This window comes from Apium graveolens, unplaced genomic scaffold (assembly GCF_009905375.1).
Source record: "Apium graveolens cultivar Ventura unplaced genomic scaffold, ASM990537v1 ctg5284, whole genome shotgun sequence".
Lineage (NCBI taxonomy): Eukaryota > Viridiplantae > Streptophyta > Magnoliopsida > Apiales > Apiaceae > Apium > Apium graveolens.
In genome coordinates, this window is record NW_027418912.1 from 50,259 (window position 1) to 56,258 (window position 6,000).

Sequence of the window (6,000 nt, forward strand, 5' to 3'; positions counted from 1 at the left end):
AATTATAAGAGATTAAAAAAGGAGAAACATATGCATATAGATATATATATATATAACTCTTCTTTACTAGCAATTGAAATATAGCCTCAAACAGAAGCAACAATGTCAGATCAGGTGATGTTAAGGAGACATTTCAACGGCATTTATATGTTCTAAAGTTTTCGATACATTATTCCTGGATAGTATCCAGGCATTTGATACTGGCTATGCTAGAATCGTGTAGAAAATGTTACAGAAAACTTATCCATTGATAAGTACAATATGAACTACTATGCCTTGAGATAGCCGTTAGGCCGTTGATAACTAACCTTTATCTACCATTTTAATCGGTTATCTTTCATACACTTAAGAAGCACCACTATAAATATTACCTTATATTTAGAAGTAGCTAATTTTTGAAATTTGAATGCCTTAGGTAAGTCCAGAAATGAGGAGTAAAATGATATGAGAGAATAACCTATATCGCGGTATTTTAAAAAACTATATGAATTTAAAATGTGGCTTAGTACTTACACAAACTATCATATTATTTAAGATCAGTATACATAATATTTGTAGGTGGTTGAATAGCATAATCCAACCTTCCACATGTTTACATCGAAAATCCAATAGTTAAAAAATAAATTATAGCAAGAACTTTTCAAATGAAATAAGGACTAATTATTAATATCTCCTCGTAAAAAAATAATTTTAACCCGCTGAATTACATTATTAGGCTTTTTCAGACTTCCAAGACCTTTACAATAAAAATTTAAAAGTAGAATTACGGCCCATATTTTACCGACTGGGCCGAGCATGTTAAAAAGATAATTTGTAATTCCCATGAACCAAGTATCTAGAATGTTTTAGTCCTATACTCATTATCAGTGTTACTATATGAAACCAAGAGTCTTGAAAATTATTCATGTATCTAATTTATGAAGAATTCTAGGATTCTAGATATATCCATTTATGTATATAATGACTGTAATACCAGCATATGGAAGTCAGAAAAAAAATATAAAAAAATATTCCTTTTCCTGATTTCATCAAGCTTTATACCTAACAAATTTGGTATCACAGCAACTCATATCTCACTTCTAAAAATACAAAAATAATATCACTTCTCTCATAAAATAGCATGTCAACAGCATTCCCATTTTCAATGGTGAAAGTTATGATTTATGGAGCATTCAAATGTGGACATTGTTTATGTCTTATGATTTGTGGGAATTAGTTGAAAAGGGGTACGAAGCACCAACTCCGAAGGAGATAACTTCCTGGACAACGGCTAAGCAAATTGAATTAAAAAATAAAAGAAAAAGGATGCAAGAGCTCTTCTCTTTATTGAAGAAGGAGTCAGGAAAGCCATTTTTCCTCATATCATGAGTGTTGAAACTTCGAAAGAAGCATGGGATATCCTGAAGAAGTAATTCAAAGGATTCAATCACTTTGGAAAGAATTTGATAATTTGCAGATGAAAGAAAGTGAAATTGTCTCCGAATTTTTCTCCAAAGTTTCAACCATAACAAATCAGATTATAAGTTACGTTGATACCTTAGAAGACAAAAAGATTGTGATGAAAGTCTTGAAAAGCCTGTCTGCAAAATTTGAACATGTGGTAGCAGCCACTGAAGTTTCCAAATGCATTATATGCAACAAATAAATCATGAATCAAGAAATTGTAACTTTCGTTGTAAAAGATGCAAAATTCCAAATCAATCTCGGAAGTATTGTTGGTTTCAAAATAGAGACCATGCTAATTTCTCAGAACAGGATAGAGACGCACAAGTTTTTTTTTCATGCATGAATGCACGACCGCAACAACACAACTGTTGTTATATTGACAGTGCTTGCAGTAATCACATGTCTGGAATTCAGAATTTATTTGCAGAACTTGATGAAAGTCAAAAGTCTGAGGTAAATATTGGAGATGGAAAGACTCTCAAAATTGAAGGCAAATAAGTCATTACCTTTCATTCAAAAGAAGGAAAGCTTTAAAAAATTACTGATGTTTATTATGTTCCAAAATTAACACAAAATTTGTTAAGCACTGGTCAGCTAATGAAAAAGGGGTTTTCTCTATCATTTGATGATGAGCAATGTACTATTTTTATAAAAAAAATCTAAAGTGGCAAAAGTTAAGATGATGCCAAACAAAATATTTTTATTAATTAATTTTTCCACTACATGACAGATTTGCTCTCAAAGTTGATAACGGTGACGATTCAATGGCACTTGAGATATGGACATCTCAATTTCAAGGGCCTTAAATTATTAAAAGACAAAATATGGTGGTTGGTCTACCCGATATATCATATGTAAATAAAGTTTGTGAAGGATGCATCTACGGAAAATGCAAAGACCGTCATTTCCAAAGACTGCTTGGAGAGAAAAAGCCTCACTGGAATTGGTTCACTCGGATTTGTGTGAATCACGAACTCCGTCAATAAATGGCAGCACGTACTTTCTTTTGTTCGTTGTTGACTATACAAGGATGATGTGGGTCTATTTTCTCAAGTAAAAGTCTGAAGCCTTCACTTATTTTCTACAATTTAAGGCATTGGTTGAGAAACAAAGTAACAAACAAATCAAAACTCTTAGAACAGATTGCGGCGGAGAGTACTTATCAAATTATTTTCAAGATTATTGAAAAGAGAAAGGTATTCGGATGCAGCTAACAATCAGATACAACCCTCAACAAAATTGCGTCGTAGAACGCAAAAATCGGAAAATTCTCGAAATGGCAAGAAGCATTTTAAAAGGTAAAGGTCATGCAAATAACTTATGGGCCAAGGCTATTAATACAACCGTCTATATACTCAATATCTCTCCAATAAAAGTTGTTTTTAACAAAACTCCTTATGAAGCCTTGTTCAGGAAGAATCCTGATGTATAAGGGCTTCGAGTATTCGGCTGCATTGCTTATTCTCACATTCCCGCTCAACGCAGAGAAAAGTTTGATGAAAAGGGAGAGAAACTTATTTTTCTCGGCAATAGTGAAGAGTCAGAAGGCTATCGTCTCTACAATCCAACTACAAGGAATATTTATATCTCACGAAATATGATTTTTGATGAAACGGGAAGATGGATTCTTGATGAAAAATCACCTCAATCACCTGCAACTGATGTTCCCTTATATACACTGGAATTCAATGAAGATTCTAGTCCTATAAAAGACTTGTAATTAATTGAAGGCACCACGAATATATCTGTTAGAAGAATTCGCTCAATCTATGATGTATACGATTCTTGTAATGTGGCATTCTTTATTGGTTAACCCCAATATTGTGAAGAAGCTGCAAAAGAATAAACTTGGAGAAAAGCGATGGATGAAGAAATTTCAACAATTGAGAGAAATAATACATGGGATCTTGTTGATCGTCCAACTAACAAAGACGTAACCGGAGTCAAATGGGTTTTTAAAATGAAATATAATGAGGACAAAAGTATACAAAAGCACAAATCTCGATTAGTAGCGAAATGATATTCTCAACAGCCCGAAGTTGATTTCACTGAACTAGTTTCTCTGGTAGTTCGAATGAAAACAAATTAGAACAGTTCTTTCTTTTCCAACTCAACTTCAACTACTAGTGTATCAACTCGATGTCAAGTCAGCATTCTTAAATGGCGAACTCAAGGAAGAGGTTTATGTAGAGCAGCCTTAAGGCTACGTGATAAAAGATAAATAAGATAAAGTTTACGTCTTGTTAAGGATTTATATGGACTCCAACAAGCACCGCGTGCTTGCAACAACAAGATAGATGGCTATTTTTATCAAAAAGGTTTCCAGAGAAGAAAAAAATGAGCCATCCTTATATATTAAAAAATCTGGTACGAATGATTTTCAGATTACGTGTTTATATGTGGATGACTTAATTTACTTGGGAATTAATACTGATCTCGTAGAATATTTTAAGAATTCTATGAAAGAAGAATTCAAGATGACTAACCTAGGCTTCATGAAATGTTTTTTGGGTATTCAAATGAAGCAATGAGAAGGAAAAATATTTTTGTCTCAAGAATGGCATGTTGATGGTCTATTAAAGAAGTTTCACGTGAAATGTTGTAATCAAATAAAAACTTCAATGGGTACAAATCAAAAGTTACAACTTGATGATGGTTCAGACAAGATTGATGAAAGACTTTACAGAAGACTTGTGGGATAACTTATATATCTCACAAATACCCGTCCAAATATAGTACAATCTGTTAGCCTTCTCTCAAGATTTATGTATAATCCAAGTTATACACATTATGCAGTTGCAAAACACATTCTACGTTATCTTATGGGTACAAAGAATCATGGTCTCAAATATATTCTTAATGAAGATAATAGGCTGGTTGGGTATACAGATAGTGATTGGGGAGGATCATTGGATGATGGAAAGAATACATCTGGATATGTTTTCTTACTAGGAACAAATATTATCCCTTGGTCATAAAAAAATAGAAAACAACAGCCCTATCTACCGCAGAAGCTGAATATGTTTCAGCAATAGAAGCATCATATGAAGCTGCTTTGCTAGGATGAATTTTGTTCGATTTAGAGCAAGTTCACAATGATCCAACTATTATTTATTGTGACAACAATTCAACCATAACAATGACTAAATATCCTGTTTTTCATAGTCAGACCAAGCATATTAAACTTCGTTATCATTTCATTCGAGATATGGTGCAAGACGAATACATTCGCTTAGACTACATTGGTACAAATGAGCAAGTTGCAGATATATTCACAAAGTCAGTCTCAAGTGATAAGTTCGCATACTTTAGAGATCGACTAAGAATTACAAATTAAGAGGGGATGTTAAAAAGATAATTTGTAATTCCCATTAACCAAGTATCTAGAATGTTCCGGTCCTAAACTCATTATCAGTGTTTAGTTTATGAAATCAAGAGTCTTGAAAATTATTCATGTATCTAATTTATGATGAATTCTAGGAAGAGTCTTGAAAATTATTCATGTATCTAATTTATGATGAATTCTAGGAAGAGTCTAGATATATCCATTTATCTATATAATGCTGTAATATGCGCATATGGAAGTCAGAAAAAAATATTCCTTTTTTTATTTCATCAAGTTCTGTATTATCTAACAGAGCCCATACTTTACCAATTAGGTCGAGTTTTTGAGTGATATTGTTTCGGTTTATAAGTTTTGTGCATATTATCGGTAGTCACATATATTCATTTTCACGTAAAATCCAACGCTTTGCTATTTCAGTCCATTTTCAAATTAAAAAGTGATAACTAACTTCCGAATCTTAGATTGAAATTCCTACACAATTAGTAAATTTGTTAAAATAAAATTATAAGATACATTCTTTTGCTCATGAACAATTTTGACAGAGTGTTTAGTGATTGTTTCTTAATATAAAAAAATTAATTAAAATCTCACAAAAACTTCTTTCAACCTTGACTTTTCGGGAAAGGTGTCATACAAAAAAGTTAAAATTAATATAATTATTCACCATATTTTGGTGATAGAGTCGAGCCCATGCTTCACCGATTAGGTCGAGACGTATATGAGTGCTATTGTTTTAATTAACAAGTTCTGTGCTTTTGTAGTTACATATATTCATATCCACATGAAATCCGACTTTTTGCTATTTTCATCAATTTTCAAATAAAAAAGTGACAATTAACTTCCGAATCTTAGATCGAAATTCCTACACAATTAGTAATTATATTAAAACTAAAATTATAATAAATATTATTTTGTTGTACGACTTTGACGAGTGCTTAATATTGTGTCTTGATATCAAGAAAAATTAATTAGATTTCACAAAAAGTTCTTTAACTGTGACATTTCGGGAAATATGTCATATTAAAAAAAATATTATTATAATTATTCACCATTCACATTCATGTCCCAAAATGTCCATACGTAGATTCCGACTTGCTCTGCATGTGGTATATATTTATGCATATTGGACACATAATTAGGCGCTACATCTGTTCTACCGAAATTCTGGTTCCGCTACTGTTGCAGATACATTTCAACTATCGACATGG